Below are 20,725 nucleotides of genomic sequence, written 5' to 3'. Positions count from 1 at the left end.
TCTTCGACAATTTCTGGTGCAAATGGTCGTCGGCCTTTCCCAGAAGCAATTCCCAAATAGCCAGTTAATCCAAGCTTCCCAATCATATTCTTCAACCTCTCTGCGGAAAGAGAAACTCTCCGTGTTACTTCAATGCGTCGATGCTCGCGAAGAGCAACAGCACTATTACTGCTATTTTGCTAAAAAAGCTTTACGGTTAATGCTCTGCTCACCCAGGCCAGAAATATGTTGACTGTCTGCAACTGTAATAACTAATGCTTGTGGTTCCATCCTACGTCACAGTGCCAGTACCAGCGTCTAACGGCAAGTCGTGACACTACCATTACTAACAACGTAAATCGTACAGCGCGCAGTCTGAACATCATTCCTACAAAGTTGGGAACCCATATGGTAAGTAGTTTTCCACCTACGCTTTGCGGGTCGAAATGATATTTTTCTACCTTTGTCGAAGTATAAGCTGTTGTGAACACTTGTGAGAAGTTAAAACTGAGCACCGGGGCGGAACTCGGACTTGTGATGAGATACGAGTGACGTGGTGTAGCTTCTAGGCTTGCACGGGGACCACAATTGGCTGCGCACTGCATAACAAAGGCAAGGATCCAGTTTCGAGTCGCAGTCCTGCTCCGGCTCACAGATTTACCACGAGATAAATGATCAGCAATGCTTGACCCAGAAATAATATAAAATATTCCAGGGGTCCTTATTTCTTAAATTAAGTAATTTCTGGTTTCTTGTATAACGATTTGTAGGGGAAGGTAGTATAACATGGCGAGGCCGGAAAAGTGTCCGTTGCAATTTTTTGCCCTCAACAGCGGTGCTGACTACCGGGATGTGGTCAGGTTAGTTCTAACATGTAAGACGAGTCATTTATAACATTCTTCTTACCTCAGTTAAACATATTACCTTTTTGCAATATCAGTGCTCAAACAAGGTCTTTTGGCTTGCAAATTCAGTTGCTTTTGCTTCTTTCGGTGTGATAGTTTCATCTGTGAATCACAAATGGCGACATGGCATCCAGTCGGGAAACGTGGCCACGCTACTCGTTGGAAAATGGGGCCTAGGTGACCATTTTTCCCAACAGTTAATTTTTAATCTACTTTCCCCAATAAGAGATATTTACGTAAATATATCACTCATAATATTACAAACTGATTTCGAAATAATTTTATATACAAAGCTATCATCCTTTATTCTGCCCTTTGTAAAGGTTTTCAGTTGATTATTTACTGCTATTGAAACCGTCTATGGACTGTTATAATTGACCTAATGCAAAAATCCGATCCAAAACAGTCTTCTGCAGTCGTCTGGTATTTTTTCAGGTACTATGGAACGAAGATGGTTAGAAAATATGTCTGGAAATCAGAGCAACAAGCAAGGGATCCTATTGCTACGGAAATTCCGCATAAGGCGGTAAAGAATGATAAGATACAATCTCATGTTTACGCAATAAGCTGAAAAGAAGAGTTATAGGAAAAAAATAGGGATGCAGTAGGAGGTAAAAAGATTGAGGCCATCTTATGGAGCACATTCAGTAACGAACAAGAACGAGAAAACCTTGATTATGTTTGTTAAATAACTTTACTAACATCATTAAAACACTGCAAGGTAAACATTTTCATCTTGCACATCATATTTGTAACGTGGATGAAACCGTTGTTAGTTCAGCCCAAGAACAGCAAATTGTTTTCACTAAAAGGAAAGCCTGGCCTGTGATGATACTTCACCATTTTCAGCGTATGTAGGTCCGCACTGTCTACATTACGCTGCTATCTTGGGAATAATGTCCACTAAATGAGGCTTCACAAAAATGCATATACACTATCAAAAGAAACCGGACACCTATTAGTGGACATTAATATGGAGTGTGTCCTTCGTTCGCCTCTGTCGGCCTGCTCTCTGCTGGGGACACTGCCAGTGAGATGCCTAAACGTCTATAGAGGAATGGGTGCCCATTCTTCTTCAAGAGCCGAATCCAGAGATGACAGTGATGTTGGACACTGGGATCTGTAGCGAACACGACGTTCTAAATCCCACAGGTGCTCCACTGGGTTCAAGCTTGACATCTGGGCAAGCCACCCCAATAAAGGAATGTTATTGTCCATAAACTATTGCCTCGCAGATACTGTTTATGACAGAGTGCATTGTCAAAGTGGTACAAACATTCGTCGTCCCAAACAGTTCCACTACTGTACGCCATACACAACGCAGTAAAATGTGTTCATATTCTTCCGCATTTAGCGAATTCAGAAAATGGTTCAAATGACTCTGTGCACTATGGGACTTAACATCTGAGGTCATCAGCCTCCTATAACTTAGAACTACTTAAACCTAACTAACCTAAGGACATCACACACATATCCATGTCCGAGGCAGGATTAGAACCTGCGACCGTAGCAGCAGGGCGATTTCGGACTGAAACGCCTAGAACCGCTCAGTCACACCGGAAGGCATGGATTTGTTATGGAGGTGACTTTCAATGACTAGTCCACGTTCGAAGTCAATGAACTCTCGTCACCGACCTTTCTTTACTGTTGCTTCTTCTTTACTGACAACACAATTCGTCACCCTCACCCCTTCTTTAATACTGGTGGATCTGGCTCTCGTGGTCAGTTCGGCTCACAGTGCGTTGTATGGATATTTCTCACCGGAGAGTGCAGGTGTTAGTCGCCATATTTATTTTTTTAATTGTAAATATTTAGGCTGATGATATGTAGATTCATTATATGGAAGAGGAAAGGTTTTATCAGTAACCATGATCAGGTGAACATCCAATCGCCTTTAGTGTGACCATTTTAACTCACCTCACATTTATATTGGAAAACACCCTTTCTTACTATAGCACATCTCTAGTGTTGCTGCAGATAAATGTCTATCACCTCTCGTCTTTTCCCATCTGTTCATTACCGTTGACAAGTCAGATGCATTTTTAAGGAAACTTTACGACTATAAATTAAGTACAGGGTGTTTAAAAAATGACCGGTATATTTGAAACGGCAATACAAATTAAACGAGCAGCGATAGAAATACACCGTTTGTTGCAATATGCTTGGGACAACAGTACATTTTCAGGCAGACAAACTTTCGAAATTACAGTAGTTACAATTGTCAACAACAGATGGCGCTGCTGTCTGGGAAACTATAGTACGATATTTTCCACATATCCACCATGCGTACCAATAATATGGCGTAGTCTCTGAATGAAATTACCCGAAACCTTTGACAACGTGTCTGGCGGAATGGCTTCACATGCAGATGAGATGTACTGCTTCAGCTGTTCAATTGTTTCTGGATTCTGGCGGTACACCGGTCTTTCAAGTGTCCCCACAGAAAGAAGTCACAGGGGTTCATGTGTGGCGAATAGGGAGGCCAATCCACGCCGCCTCCTGTATGTTTCGGATAGCCCAAAGCAATCACACGATCATCGAAATATTCATTCAGGAAATTAAAGACGTCGGCCGTGCGATGTGGCCGGGCACCATTTTGCATAAACCACGAGGTGTTCGCAGTGTCGTCTAAGGCAGTTTGTACCGCCACAAATTCACGAAGAATGTCCAGATAGCTTGATGCAGTAATCGTTTCGGATCTGAAAAATGGGCCAATGATTCCTTTGGAAGGAATGGCGGCCCAGACCAGTACTTTTTGAGGATGCAGGGACGATGGGAGTGCAACATGGGGCTTTTCGGTTCCCCATATGCGCCAGTTCTGTTTATTGACGAAGCCGTCCAGGTAAAAATAAGCTTCGTCAGTAAACCAAATGCTGCCCACATGCATATCGCCGTCATCAATCTTGTGCACTATATCGTTAGCGAATGTCTCTCGAGCAGCAATGGTAGCGGCGCTGAGGGGTTGTCGCGTTTGAATTTTGTATGGATAGAGGTGTAAACTCTGACGCATGAGACGATACGTGGACGTTGGCGTCATTTGGACCGCAGCTGCAACACGGCGAACGGAAACCCGAGGCCGCTGTTGGATCACCTGCTGCACTAGCTGCGCGTTGCCCTCTGTGGTTGCCGTACGCGGTCGCCCTACCTTTCCAGCACGTTCATCCGTCACGTTCCCAGTCCGTTGAAATTTTTCAAACAGATCCTTTATTGTATCGCTTTTCGGTCCTTTGGTTACATTAAACCTCCGTTGAAAACTTCGTCTTGTTGCAACAACACTGTGTTCTAGGCGGTGGAATTCCAACACCAGAAAAATCCTCTGTTCTAAAGAATAAACCATGTTGTCCACAGCACACGCTTACAACAGAAAGACGACGTACAGAATGGCGCACCCACAGACTGCGTTGTCTTCTTTATCTTTCACATCACTTGCAGCGCCATCTGTTGTTGAAAATTGTAACTACTGTAATTTCCAAAGTTTGTCCGCCTGAAAATGTACTGTTGTCCCAAGCATATTGCAACAAACGGTGTATTTCTATCGCTGCTCGTTTAGTTTTTATTGCCGTTTCAAATATACCGGTCATTTTTGAAACACCCTGTACATAAAGTGCGGTGATTAAAGGGGTCACAGTCATTGGGGTTCCAATTTCATTACTCTGTACGGCACATAGGTTTTCACTAGGATACCAGCAAACGTCGTATTTTGCTGAGATATTGCCCTCTTTTTTATAACTGAAATGTTAAATATTTGATGTAAGTAATCAACGCAGTAATATACTAAAAATATATAGATGGGCCTATATTTATAGAGTGACACTGCTTAGTGAAACTTAGGCCTTATACACCCGAGAACAAAGCGTCCTTCCTTTACTCAGCAGCTACTGAGTTGCTGTGTTACTTAACACAATGTAACAAGATCAGCCTTATTTATTCCTTGGTTGTTGTATTTACATATAACCATCTCGCTAGAAGCTACTACATTCCATTTTATATGGTTATAATTATTAATGATTATTATTATTATCGACAATAAATTATCATTTTCGTTATTTTAAAAAGTGTTTACTGCACAGACCCGAAACTCAAAACTACATTACTGTATTTAATAATTACCGAGATCTATAAGAATAGAAAATAGTTGAGGTAAAAGACAAAAAATAATAATGAGACTGGCGGATGTAATAGAGTGAAAGATAAGGGAGTATCTTGTTCCAAATTGCTTATAATTTTGAAAAAGAAGCTAGCATTAATAATGACAAATTAAGAAAAGAATGCAATAACTCTAGATATAATTAGTGTTCATGATCCTACTGTATTATTAGCTGCACACGATGAAGAGCAGTTTATCAATGGTAGTTCATGAGTCTGCATCCTAAGTGCTACAGCTGCCCTGGCAGTAGAGGTCGGACGCTGAAAAGTCGGCTTCCTCCGAGGGCCGACTCACTTTCAAGTCTGCACGTTGTTTAGCACGTAAAGTGTCATCCAGCGGATATGTCTGTGGATCTCTCTGGTCTCTTGTGCATCAAAACCTGTTTGTGCGGTTATTTCTCTTCCTGTGTTAGCAGCATACATGGAATAAACTCTGTTCTTGGAATGTGCACAAGTCGGAGTCGCGGGTTCCTTAAGAAACCCAAGCACATGACTTCCGATACATACCGAGAAAATCCTGCCCTTCGAGCCAAGTGCTGACATTAGCGAGCCAGAGGAAAGGTTCCGCCTGCACGGATGTCACTAAAGCGTTGAATGAAGCAGTTTCAAGAAACTGGCTGGAGAAACTTTTCGGAACGTTACTTAAAGACGAGTGACTGTAGAGGAGCCATTGACCTGATGCACAACGATGCCTTTTCTGCGTCCTAGTCATGAGTATCCCGTTACAAATTCAACAGCGAACAAGTTTATAGTTAAGTTTAACAATATTCTATTAAAATTTCATACGTTACAAGAAGTCAAACTACATGATTCCTGAATGAAATTTTCACTCTGCAGCGGAGTGTGTGCTGATATGAAATTTCCTGGCAGATTAAAACTGTGTGCCGGACCGAGACTTGATCTCAGGACCTTTGCCTTTCGCTGACAAGTGCTCTACCATCTATTTTTTTTTTTTTTTGAGATCTCATTTTATTTGTTATTGTTCGTTGCATTTGTTCGGGGCGGACGTCCCATGACACATGTTCAAGCGCATCGTTGATCCGTACACTCATATTTTTTTTTTTTTTTTTTTTACTACAGAGGACAGCTAACCATCTGACCGAACACGCTGAGCTACCGTTCAGGCGATCTTAGCTACCCAAACACGACTCACGGCCCGTCCTCACACCTTTAATTCAACCAGTACCTCGTTCCAAGGCGGTACCTTCCAAGGAAGTCAAGAGACGAGGTACTGGTGGAACTAAATCTGTGAGGAGAGGTCGTGAGTTGTGCTTGGGTAGCTCAGATGGTAGAATACTTGCCCGCGAAAAGCAAAGGTCCCGAGTTCGAGTCTCTGCCCGGCTCACAGTTTTAATCTGTGAGCAAGTTTTACATGATTCCTTTTATTACCTCGAATTACATACGGGTACCAATAAGGTGACAATTTAAGCGTATGGTATTTATCATATTAATTGTGATCATACTGGATACTTATGAACTGTTCCTTTAGCATTTCACTTTCAACAGTGAATTAACCTACTTTTCTGTCCGTTATTGTAAATGGACAGTACAGCAGAATTTCGTGTTACAAGGTGTCAGGTAAAACACCAAAGTTAAGTGTGATGTGAGGTCTATCAGTTAACCATGATTTTAGATCTTTCTCTTTTCACATTCTCCTTGAGATTACCGTCCCAGTGCATAGCTTTCTTGATATTGGTAAAAGATATACTATAAACCAGTGAGAAGAAATACAGTCGAATGTTCCATTGCAGTTGCACAATACGATTTGGTACACAATTTATGTTTTGTTTCTGTTTGCGATGTGTTTCTTCATAACTTAGTCACATAACCATCTTTGTGATATTTATAGAGGTCGGGCACCTTTTGCAAAAGCAAAATCTATTTGGATGATACACCGCACACCAAATTAGAGTCTAACAAATTTCTACTAATTACAATCTGGTATACAGAAGGGGTGCACGGTGACGGCACATATTAGACTGACATCCATTCGCCAAGTGGGACCTGAATCCCCGCCCTTCGACTTACGAGAAAGGTTGAAGAAATTCTAGACAAGGTCATGTGAGACGCAACACAAGGCTCGGACTGGACAATGATGGGGAAGGAAACGAAACTTGTCTGTTCAAAGGAACAACCGCGGCATTCGCTTTAAGCTACTTAGAGAACCTATTGAAAAGAATCTGAATTCTAGGGCGGGGATTGGAACCAAGATCGTAAAGAATGAGAGATTAGTGCCTCAGTCCCTGTGCTATGTTTCAAAGGAACCAATCGGGCGTTTGCATTAATCCTTTCAGAGAAAGCACTGAAAGCTAAATCTGGATGACGTGACGGGCATTTCAACAGCAGTTATGTCGAATGAGAGTTTACTCTTCTCACAATAACATAGCCTCCAAGTCCACCAAGATTTCTTCGCATTCATCAATATGAGACAATATTAGTCAAACAGTTTACAATGACAGTTAGTTTTTCTCACCAGTGATTCAATAAGACGCTCATAAATGGTGAAGATGCAGCAAAATTTATATATGGATATGTAATGTGAACTGAAAATGACTTTTTCACATCATCACGATTAACCATACAAACAACCCTAGGAACATGAAACTAACTAACCAACTGAAGACTTGGAGCAAACAAGAGACACGTTGGACATCATTAGAGATTGTGTACCCTTAATCACTGTGGCCTGTGGTCTGCAGCACATTGACTAAAATCATCAACAAAACTGAAATAGTTCAAAGTACTAACAGTTCTTAGACCTAAATTTAGTGAAAAGGCCAAAAAAATGAACACAAACATTTTTAATCTGTATGTGGCATAATATACACTGAAGAGACAAAGAAACTGGTACACTTGCCTAATACCGTGTAGGGCCCCCACGAGCACGCAGAAGTGCCGCAACACAACGTGGCGTGGACTCGACTAATGTTTGAAGTAGTGCTGGAGGGAACTGACACCACGAATCCTGCAGCGCTGTCCATAAATCCGTGACAGTACGAGGGGGTGGAGGTCTCCTCTGAACAGCACGTTGCGAGGCATCCCAGATAAACTTAATAATGTGCGTGTCTGGGGATTTTCGTGGATAGCGAAAGAGTTTAAACTCAGAATAGTGTTCCTCGAGCCACTCTGTAGCAATTCTGGACGTGGGGAGAGTCGCATTCTGCTGCTGAAATTGCCCAAGCCCGTCGGAATGCACAATGTACATGAATGGATGCAAGTGATCAGGTAGGATGCTTACGTACATGTCAACTGTCAGAGTCGTATCTAGACGTAACAGGAATGACATATCGCTCCAGTCGCACATGTCCTACACCATCACAGACCCTCCACCAGCTTCAGCAGTCCCCTGCTCACGGCAGAGTCCATGTATTCGTTAGGTTGTCTCCATACCCGTACACGTCCATCCGCGCAATGCAATTTGAAACGAGACTCGTCCGACCAGGCAACATGTCTTCAGTCAGCAATAGTCCAATGTCGGTGTCAACTGGCCCAGGTGAGGCGCAAAGCTTTGTTTCGTGCAGTTAGGAAGGATACACGAGTGGGCCTTCGGCTCGGAAAGCCGATATCGATTATGTTTCGTTGAATGGTTCGCACTCTGGTACTTGTTGATGGCCCAGCATAGAAATCTGCAGCAATATGCAGAAGGGTGGCACGTCTGTCACGTTGAACGACTCTCTTCAGTCGTCGTTGTTCTTGTTCTTCCAGGATTTTTCTCCGGCCGCAGCGATGTCGGAGATTTGATGTTGTACAGGATTCCTGACATTCACGGCGCACAGTCCCCACTTCATCACTACCTCGGAGATGCTGTGCTCCATCACTCGTGCGCCGACATTAACACCACGCTCAAACTCACTTAAATCTTGATACCATGTCTTTGTAGCAGTAGTAACCGATCTGACAAATGCGCCAGACAATTGTCTTATATAAGCGCTGCAGGCCGCAGGGCCGTATTCTGCCTGTTTACATACCTTTGTATTTGAATACGCATGCTTATACCAGTATCTTTGGCGCATCAGTGTACATCCATATGTATTATTACATGTGACGTTTTATGAACTGCGATGCAGTGGATATTTTCTGAAATAGCTGTATAACACAATCCATTTAATCGTATCAAAATATTCATCATTTATTACTGTAAAACTGTATAAATGTTTCCACGTACTGTAATAAAAAGTTTTGTGGAAACGACATAATACAACACTATCAACTGACGTTTACTTTATACTTTATTATGAGTTTTGTTTCAGTCAAAACATCATGAAAACACAATATCGAAAATATAATACTTATGAATAATGTTCTGTCACAAAGAGGTACTTATAAATTCGTATTTTAGATGTATGGGGGCAGTCAAATGAAAACCGAACACATACCACAACGGATCTATGGAATGGTTCCATTCAAAAGTAATCGCCACCCGCGCTAAGACATTTATCCCACTGGAAGGCGAGACGATTAATTCGTGTTTCGTCGAACACGGTCTGCCGCTGACGGATCCATAACCTCACCCACTCTTGCACTCTGCAACCCACGTCCGCGCATGTCTTTCTGCAGGTCACAAAACGTATGAAAATCACACGGTGAAAGATTCAAGCTGTACGGAGGATGTAGCAGGGTTTCCCAACCAAATCGTTAAACCGTAGCCTTCGTCCGATTGTGATTCCACGCCCAAGGAACTTGTTTCTATGTGATCGCTGGAGTCCGTACAGTGTACGGGCGACGAATGTAGGCCAAGCCTGCTACACATCTGTCTGAAGGGTTGTCGAGTCATAGGCGCTGGCCGTTCGATACCACGACAGATGGACGACCACACTAGACCAATCCTCTGACAACCAAGGTCATAACCCAACAACCGCCTCCAACTGTGATGCGGCACAATTTCTTTCCCCTACCACAGCAGTGGGAGTATAGGAAAGAAACAACCGGGGGCCCCCTGTCGCACAGAGTGTGTGTTATGGTGCGTGTTAGGTTTTCAGTTGACTGACCCTTACATATATGTAACCCTTGTTCTTAGCAAGAAACTTATATATTTAGGAAGAATTATAGCAAGAAATAAAGGTCTGATGTGAGTCAGGAAGTGATGACAGTGTCATGACACCCCGACGATGACTGGCTTCTCGGAGACCGTGCGGCATGCAGCAGCCTAAGTACTGCCGGGGCGAAGGTGTATGGCACTGACGTTTTTGAGGCACATGACTTGAGGACGGAAATAGTCCCACGCTGGTTGCACCTCCTGCCATCGATTGGAGTGCCACTTGTTGGCGAGATTAGTGCCTGTGTGGGGTGACGGGTTGATTATATTAATAATAATTAGACATTGGAGGAAATTGGAATTATTGTTCGCCGTCTTTTACGAGAGCCTGGAAACTATGGAGAACATACTGACCATGGTTCCCGGTGTGCAAGTACACATTCTTGTCCAAACCACTGAAAGAATTGTTTCTATTCTCTATTTTCTCAGAGGGATCAAGACTATGATTATAAATGAAAATTTTGGGTTCTAATTGATACATATATTTGGTAAAGTTTCACACACAGAACATTGTAACATACATTATGTTCAAACCGACAGTAAATCAGTCTATCCTAACCAGCACTATGAGCAGTTCAGAGGTGACCTCTACGGTAAGTTCCTATTAAATTGTCTTTCGCCCTGACAACTGACAATCATAATAAATGCTCGCCACAAAACTGGAAAATAATTGTCACCACTTGCTACGCAGATTTGTTAACATTACGGGCGGCACACTAACAGTTACTTTTGCTAAATCTAAGCGATCCGGGATGGTGTACAGTCCTCGCGAGTTCACTTTCTATTATTACTGAAAATAAGCGTTTTGTAACAGCCGGTCTCTGACGTCATCCGAGTCAGCGGGCACTCCGGCGTTTGACTAATGCGGATCTTACGGTGGTTGGGTGCGAAGTGAAGCCTAGTCTTGCCTCTCGGGCTGTATTTATATATGTGGCGCAGCAGACGTCCAAGGGAACACCTGCTGTCAACCGCCCTATGCCCACGCTAGCAGTCTGTAAACGGTCGCTTTCTCGGACACACAATAATTAATAACATTTTTTATGAATCAATTTAAGAGCTTAGCTTTCTCGGACACACTATAATTAATAACATTTTTAATGAATCAATTTAAGATCTTAGCTTTCTCGGACACACAATAATTAATAACATTTTTTATGAATCAATTTAAGATCTTAGTAATTTTTCTGTGCAAGTAGATAAATTGGTCAAAATCACAGAAAAAGTTTTAGCTCACCTACATTAAAACTTTGCCTTCTAGAATTTTTATAACGGAACTGACAGTACAACATTACCTCTGAACTAAAAATTTAAAAGACCTTGTATTGGTTGTTATTAACATAAAGGTCCTAAATTTTGTTATAGCTGTATTATTTAATAGGTTTTATCATGTGCTGTAACCAAAACTTTCTAGCATTAATATAACAGATACTTAATCTGCTACAAATAAGGACGTTTTTGTTCCAATATTAGTTTTCATTAAATTACTCGAAAACTAATAAAGGTAGCTTAATGGGGTCACATAAGTACTGTGTTTGAGACTTGATAAATTAAACACTATTACACTAAAGCATATGTTGACAAAGTTTGAAAAAGTAACTTTAAATTTTAATTTCATTCTTAATTATGGTGCAACACTCTTCTGTAAGCACAGGCGCGTTATGGTGACTTGGCCCTACTAGTAGTGAACTGGGGTAAGTCCGGGCACACTCGCTCGCCTCTGTATCTCTCAAACGACACTGCGCTTGTTTCGGCACACCTGCAGTGGTGACATCTTAAGTCCCGGCCACAAGAGTTTTGTTGTTGTGTTGACTTGCAAACTGGCACTGTTGTCGTAGTACAGGGGACGGTCAAAAATATGGAAACACCAAAAACACAACTCATTACTTTGCCTAATACGGTGTATGAAAACGCTTGGTATTCAAAACTGCTTCCGGTCGTTTAGCAATGGATAAATACAACACCTGTGTGGTTTTCAAGGGAATCTTATAAATTCTTCATGCAATTTTAGATAATAATGATGGAGCTGTACAGCGATCATGCACATGCTCCCCTCTCTTCAAAGTAGACCACAAAGACTCAATAATATTGAGATCTAGTGACTGTAGTGGTCAAGGTAGATGGAATAATTCATCCTCGTGCTCACAAAAACCAGTCATGGACTATGCGAGTTGTGTTAATAGAGGCTCTATCGTCTTGGAACACAGTATCACCATTTGGGAACAAACATTTTACCATAGGATGGACCTAATCAGCCAAAATGTTCACATAATACTAAGGAGTAATACTACCTTGCACAGTAACCATGGGGCTGAGGGAATACCACCATATGGCTGCCCAAATCATCAGCAAACCTCCACATTGTTCCACTCTTCGGACGTAAACTCGACCAAAAGTTGGGAAGAGTGTGAAACAAGATCCATCCGACCAAATGACTTCCTTCTATTGCTTCATATTCCAAGTTTTATGCTTTCGGCACTAGGTTTTCCTGTTACGGCCATTTTTATCACTGATTAGTAGTTTTGAAATTCCAGCTCTCCTTGCAATTCTTTGTTTGTGGCTCTGTCTTCCTGTTATTTTGGTGTTGCCAAAGTTCGCGAGTGCCACATCCAGTTCTGCTCTGACTTTTGCAACTGTCGTTCTCTTATTTTTTGTCAAAATCCTCTTCAATGACCGTCCGTCACGAGCATTCAACTCACAGTTTCGTTCGCGTTGTGACTTAGCGGATGATGTTTCTTCCGCTTTCCGTGTGTGCGGTATAAAAATTCAATACGGTACCTTTTGAAACACCACGCACTTCAGCTACCTTGATTAAGGACACACCGGCAATTTTTACACATTCGAATTCACTTAGCTCCGACATAATGCACTCACAGCTACACGAACACTGTTCTGCACATTCTGTTCGTGATGAAATACATTATCACAACCCGCAAGCTTGGGTAGCATAAGTATTTATATTCAAGCACGCATTTTCCGCGTTGTTTTCATATTTGTATTTGATGGCTGTAGCTGACTTGCAGACGACTGAGCCGATAGCGGACGACGCCTGAATCTAGGCCACCCGTGGGACGCGAGTGTGCTTACAGTTGCGGTCTGGTTGGGGAGTATCTGTGGATACGGCCATTTCACACAATGTAAGTTACCGGAAGCAATATTACACACCCCCTTAAAACAGCATATTGATCGTTTTATAACGTTACAGATAGTGTAAAGCCGGTACCAGGTAGTCTTGTGACCCACCACCGTTGGCGTAACTGATGGTAGTGAAATGTCGAGGTCGTATGGAATCAGCCCAGTAAAATGGGTTGAAGGGACGTGACAGAATTATAGAAAGGAGCTGCACGTCTTTAATGGGCCTAATAACTCAGAAACTGTACATGAAATAACACTATACATGTAGTTCGGCCTGAACCGCCCCGCTGTGTGCGGAGGGTGTAGTTACTGGCAGAGATGGTAAGTGGCGGTTTGAGGGTGTTTTACATACCAGGACTTTGATCCGTTCATTCAGGTTACCCTGAACGTTAACCTAAAAGTTTATTTAAAATTTGGAGGTGGATAAAAGTTGGGCTTTCTTCTGTCTCTTTCTAATCAGAATAATGCGGATACTCCCGTCTTCCAAGATGAAAAAAATCATGTCCACAGAGCTGCACGAATACGTTCCTGGTTTGAGTAATTCTCAACATCTGCGCAGTCTGGTAGCACAACAGGATCTGATCATCAATGAGTGGCTTCCGTTGGATCTACCACACCTGAAGGAGCTTGTGGACTCTCCTCATCGCCGAATTCAGGCCATTTCATTGCTAGAGGTAGTGTTTCACGATATTAGCGTGATGCTTCACAGGTGCCAGATCTTTTGGCCATTGTGCTTGTGGTACGTACGTTTCGTTATCCAAGTTAAATAATGTTATAGTGTTGTCAGTATGTAACGGGACCGCCATTGTTGTACTATATTGCCGTGAGCTACGCTGCGTGCACTGTGGTGCAGCGGTAAGCGTTGTGTTGCTGGCGGGCCGCGGGTCTCCAGTTCCAGTCCGATAAATAATACATATTTGTTTTTTATAAGGGCCGATTAAAAAGTTTTTGTCTAAGAGCTAAGAGCGTTGTTGCAGCGTATATGTATCGTAGTGCGACTCCTACGCGGGATTACAAGCACCGACATGTAGATAATGGATTAGTGTGGCATTTGTGACTTTTCGACGTGTGTACGGTAAATGCGGAAATGTGAACTATGGCGACGTTATTACCGAATGCGTTCAAAGAGGACCAACGTGCTGTTTTTCTTATTTATTTAGTTATTTTTTGCTATCGAACTGGCACTGGGAGACATCTCTCGGAGAATGAAGAATTTCTGTGAGGCAGTGTATCTTTCAAAAACCACCGACAAGTGGTGCTGGTGCTTCATGATAACTCACATTGCCGTATCGTAAATCTCGTAACACGGAAGTAGCGCCAACTCAAGTGTGAGACACTCGAGCAGCCGCCCTCTAGTCCTCATCTCTACCGATGCGATTATCACGTTTTCGGTTCCTTAAGAAAGGCCTTGAAAGGCCGATTATTCCTATTGGACGAGGATGTGCAGCAGGCAGTTACGGACTTCTTCACGTAGCAGGGCAAGGAGTTTTACCAAACGGATATCTTCAACCCCGTGTCTCGGTAGGATGATTGCCTCAACTCTCACTGCAAATTTGCCTGATTGGCGTACCAATCCTGGATATTACATCTTTCAAACGGAAACTTTTAAATCGCCCCTTATAGTATTTACCATTCCTAGAAAATTCTAGAAATTTCTAATATTTGTACAGTTTCAATATTCAGTAACATTCGATGTCTGTATAAATAGCAGCACTCTTCGTTCAGGAGGCAGCTCAGTTCCGGCTGTACGTTGGTTTCCGTAATCAACATGCTTTCATTATTAGGTGCTGTGCTTCACTGACGATCCTGCTTTCGGTTCAAATGGCTCTGACCACTATAGGACTTAACTGCTAAGGTCATCAGTCCCCTAGAACTTAGAACTACGTAAACCTAACTAACCTAAGGACATCACACACATCCATGCCCGAGACAGGATTCGAACCTGCGACCGTAGCGGTCGCGCGGTTCCAGACTGCACTCCGGCCGGCCTTGCTTTCGGATTTGGACTTGAGTATGGTAACGACGTCGCATTTTTAGGTGTAGAAAACGGCTACTTCGGAACACCTGCATCACTGTGGCCCCAATTAGACAACGTAAAAGCTGTCGCCTACACGGACATGAACCGGAATACACTAAGATGACACGAGTCATGGGATACTGATAAGCACATACTCAAATGGCTGTAGTATCGCGTGCACAAGTATAAAAGGCAGTGCACTGGCGGAGCTATCTATCGTGTCTAAGATAGTGCGTTCAGTATGCCGTTCATAGTAACTTACACGCATTATCATTTCCTTATCGATTATTAGGCTTCCTCGTGTATTACCCCTATTTGATTTTCTGTTTTTTTTTTTTTAATTAACCTAACAAGAAGTCCTGTTCCTCCTGCAAACGAACTTCACTAAGTCCCATTATATGGAACTTCAACCCATTCATTTCCCTTTTTAAATTTTCTAACACACCTGCCCCATTAGGGAATCCAACATTCCACTCTCCGATCCGTAGAAGGTGAGCTTTGCTTGCGGTGTTTCAAGATTTAGCCACTACTATAATTCCATTTCGTCTCCTTTCAGCAGTGTTAGTATATTACGTTGATGTTTGATTATAGCATGTATCTCGTACTGTATGTATTGAACACGAAAACAAATAAGTACATTTAAATCCACCACATCTTCTCAGAGATGCACGTCACATTAATGTTATTTAGTTGCACAACAAATTGGCTGGAAATCTAGTCCAAACGCCTTCAGAGAAACATTACTTTTCCAGATTTTGTCGTTACTACGTGAACAAACACACTGCATCTAGTTCAAAAAAAGCTTTCCTCTTTCACCAATCTGTTACTAATTCCATGTTACTTCGGAGATCTTCTGTTCAAATGGCTCTAAACACTATTGGACTTAACATCTGACGTCATCAGTCCCCTACACTTAGAACTACTTAGACCTAACTAACCCAAGGGCATCACACACAACCATGCCCTAAGCAGGATTTTTTCCTATTGTAGCATCTGAAGATGACTATTGTGGGCCGAAACCAGTTATGACTTTGTCATAAAAAGTGATAGAGTCAAAAATAAACAGAACTTCATAATGAGTCAGTCACCGATCTCCTTAAAAGGAATGTTTTTCTCCAAATGCTGCTATCCATTTAACTCAACAGCTTTTCTAAGTTTTCCTTACAAAAGGACAATAGAATCTGCAGACCTTAACAATGTTTTCTCTTTTAATTTACTGTTTAATTCTTGTTCTGAAAGGTTCTTCCTCTCTCTTAACTGATTTGTCGATAAATGAATTGTATAACAACGACGATATACAGCAATCGCACCTCATATCTTTCTTAATGCGAACCTGTTTTTGTTTTCTACTTTCTATACTCGCATTTCGTTCCTTCTGTGTGCTTAATCCCAAATTCTTTATAATTTCGGGCATCTTATTTCACCTCACGTTCTCAAAGGATTTCTGTAGAACGAGACCTATGAAAGCAATTATTTTCCTACATTCATACTGCGGCTCTAGACATTTAGATATTTTCGTGTCAAACGTATCTGCTTCCAGTACCTCTTTGAGTTCGAGGTTTGTTCTTGCGTACTCTACTTGTGTAGAGGTATTATTTTTCAGACTAATCGGCGGATACTTTTCAGTTTTATCAACTTGTTCATTATTCGATAGCGTGGTGGTGAGGCCAGGAATCTAATGATAAGTATCATGCTTCATCTATCCTAGAGAGCATATCAATCAATTATTTTTATGAAATGCAGCATCGCCACCGTAAAGGACAATAGCGGTCCAGAAAAATTGGGAGATTAGTTCAGTGGTAGATCGCAAAAGAAAATCTTTCCGATTTTATGAATAATGATCATTGTCCTGGCGTAGAGAAACAACTGAAGGATTTGAAAGCAAATAAATCACCAGGTCCGGATGGAACCCGATTTCGATTTTACGAACAATACTCTACGGCAGCGACCCCTTACCTAGCTTGCATTTATCGTGAATCTATCGCCCAGCGCAAAATCCCAAATGGCTGGAAGCCACAGGTGGTCGATTGATAGTGACCGGGCCAAATATCTCATGAAATAAGCATCAAACGAAAAGACTAAAAAGAACGAAACTCGTCTAGCTTGAAGGGGGAAACCAGATGACGCTATCGTTAGCCCGCTAGATGGCGCTGCCAGAGGTCAAAAGGGGATCAATTGCGTTTCTCTAAATAGGAACCCCCATTTTTTATTGCATAATCGTTTAGTACGTAAAGAAATATGAATGTTTTAGTTGGACCACTTTTTTCGCTTTGTGATAGATGGCACTGTAATTGTCACAAACGTACAAGTACGTGGTATCACGTAACATTCCGCCAGTGCGGACGGTATTTGTTTCGTAATACATTACCCGTGTTAAAATCGACCGTTTACCAATTGCGGAAAAGGTCGATGTCGTGTTGATTTATGGCTATTGTGATCAAAATGCCAAACGGGCGTGTGCTATGTGTACTGATCGGTATCCTGGACGACATCATCCAAGTGTCCAGACCATTCGCTGAATAGTTACATCATTTAAGGACACAGTAAGTGTTCAGAAAAATGTGAAACGTCAACCACGACCTGCAACAAATGATGATGCCCAAGTAGGTGTTTTATCTTCTGTCGCAGCTAATCTGCACATCAGTAGCAGACAAATTAAGCTAGAATCGGGAATCTAAAAAACGTCGGTGTTGAGAATGCTACATCAACATCGATTGCACCCGTACCATATTTCTATGCACCATAAATTGCATGGCGACGACTTTGAACGTCGTATACAGTTCTGCCACTGGGCACAAGAGAAATTACGGGACTATGACAGATTTTTTGCATGCGTTCTATTTAGCGACGAAGCATCATTCACCAAGAGAGGCAATGTAAACCGGCATAGTATGCAATATCGGGCAACGGAAAATCCACGATGGCTGCGACAAGTGGAACATCAGCAACCTTGGCGGGTTAATGTATGGTGCGGCATTATGGGAGGAAGGATAATTGTCCCCTATTTTATCGATGGAAATCTAAATGGTGCAATGTATGCTGATTTCCTACGTAATTTTCTACCGATGTTACTACACGATGTTTCACTGCATGACAGAATGGCGGTGTACTTCCAACATGATGGATGTCCGGCACATAGCTCGCGTGCGGTTAAAGCGGTATTGAATAGCATATTTCATGACAGGTGGATTGGTCGTCGAAGCAGCTTACCATGGCCCGCACGTTCACGGGATCTGACGTTCACGGATTTCTTTCTGTGGGGAAAGTTTAAGGATACTTGCTATCGTGATCCACCGACAATGCCTGACAACATGCGCCACCGCATTGTCAATGCATGTGCAAACATTACGAAAGGCGAACTACTCGCTGTTGAGAGGAATGTCGTAACACGTATTGCCAAATGCATTGAGGTTGACGGGCATCATTTTGAGCATTTATTGGATTAATGCGGTATTTACAGGGAATCAAGCTGTAATAGCATGCATTCTCAGAAATGATAAGTTCACAAAGGTATGTGTATCACATTGGAACAAACGAAATAAAATGTTAAAACGTACCTACGTTCTGTATTTTAATTTAAAAAACCTACCTGTTACCAACCGTTCGTCTAAAATTGTGAGCCATATGTTTGTGACTATTACAGCGCCATCTATCACAAAGCGAAAAAAGTGGTCCAACTAAAACATTCATATTTCTTTACGTACTAGACGAATATGTAATAAAAATGGGGGCTCGTATTTAAAAAAACGCAGTTGATATCCGTTTGACCTATGACAGAGCCATCTAGCGGGCCATTCATATCGTCATCTGCTTTCCCCCTTCAAGCTAGACAAGTTTCTTTCTTTGTAGTTTTTCATTTTGACTCTTATTTCGTGAGATATTTGGCCCGATCACGATCAGTGAACCACCCTGTCTAAGAAAGGTAAAAGAACGGTCCCGAAAAATTACAGACTAATATTCCTAAGTCCTGTTTGCTGCAGAATCCTTGAACATATTCTCAGTCGAATGTAATGAACTTTCTTGAGACTGAGTAGCTTTTGTGCACGAATCAGCATGGTTTTAAAAAGCATCGCTCATGCGGAACACAGCTTACCTTTTCTCACGAGATATACTGAGAACTATGGATGATGGGCAACAGGCAGATTCCATATTTCTAGTTTTCCGGAAAGCTTTTGACACAGCGCCCCATTCTAGGCTGTTAACGAAGGTACGAGCATATGGAAAAAGTTCACGGATGTGTGAGTAGCTCGAAGACTTCTTAAATAATAGAACACAGTATGTTATCCACGACAGCGATTGTTCATCAGAGACAAGGATATCGTCAGGAGTGCCCCAGGGAAATGTGATAGGAGCGCTGTTGTTCTCTACATACATAAATGATTTGGCTGACATGGTGGACAGCAATCTGCGGTTGTTTGCCGATGATGCCGTGGTGTACGGTAGGGTATTGAAGTTGAGTGACTGTAGGAAGATAAAAGACAACTTAGCCAAAATTTCCAGTTGATGTGATGACTGGAAAAATGTAAGTTAATCCGGATGAGTAGGAAGATCAAACATATAACGTTCGGATATAGTATTACAAGTGTCCTGCTTGACACACTCAAATAGTTTAAATATCTGGGCATAATGTTGCAAAGCGATATGCGGTGGTACGTGGATGTGAGATCTGTGGTAGGGAAGGTGAATGGTCGACTTCGGTTTATTGGGATAATTTTAAGAAAAAGTGGTCCACCTGTAAAGGAGACGCATACAGGACGCTGGTGCATCCTATTCTTGAGTACTGCTCGAGTGTTTGGTATCAGTACTGGGTCGGATTGAAGGAAGACATCGAAGCAAGTCAGAGGCGGGCTGCTAGATTTGTTACCGATAGGTTCGAACAACACGTCAATGTTACGGAGATGCTTCGGGAGCTTAAATGGGTATCTATGCTATTACATATGACGCGTTTGAAATAAATGGGGAGAAGCCTGTATCATGTTGAAGCTTCGATTCTGTATGCATGGCGTGCTTGGATAGCGGAATTGGTCTCGGTCTGTCTGCTATAGGTAGATATTTAAGTTCCGGTCCGGCAAACAGTTTTAACATCTCATTTACAATCAATGTACCACCAACTTCCTGCGGAAAACAGTTCCTCAGATTTTACTGGAAGCATTGAATGTTGATCCTTTCGGTATGGTATTGAATAAGTGGATAGAAAGCAGAGTATAATTTGACGCAGAGGTGCAATAAAGGCCAGGCAACAGATATTAGAGCAGAGCGTGAGATCAGTTTTCGAAACACCTGCCCCAGTAAATATAATATATATACGTACAGAAAATTGCATGTTTAGATTTCATTTTCTAAAGAAAGACCACAGCAAGCTGATGAAATCCCTCTTGTAATCGTATGCGACAGTGCAAAAAACAGTTCTGTAAAATAGACCAAATATCTTCCTGATTTTTTCTGACTTCGCAGTACTGTTAGTCCTAAAGGATGGGTGCGGAATTTTCTAAGTCGGGGCGTTATCACTGG

The 20,725-nt window shown here is 42.1% G+C and overlaps 1 protein-coding gene across 1 annotated transcript in view; it reads left to right on the top strand.

The window, feature by feature from the left end:
• The window catches only part of LOC126299097 (relaxin receptor 1), a 756,631-nt gene that overhangs the window by 485,989 nt on the left and 249,917 nt on the right, over positions 1-20,725 (top strand). The gene's annotated exons all lie outside the window — the stretch shown is intronic.

The sequence above is a fragment of the Schistocerca gregaria genome, chromosome X (genome assembly GCF_023897955.1).
Source record: "Schistocerca gregaria isolate iqSchGreg1 chromosome X, iqSchGreg1.2, whole genome shotgun sequence".
Classification (NCBI taxonomy): Eukaryota; Metazoa; Arthropoda; class Insecta; order Orthoptera; family Acrididae; genus Schistocerca; species Schistocerca gregaria.
Note: the sequence above shows the minus strand (reverse complement) of the source record. Positions and strands in the feature narration are given on the sequence as shown.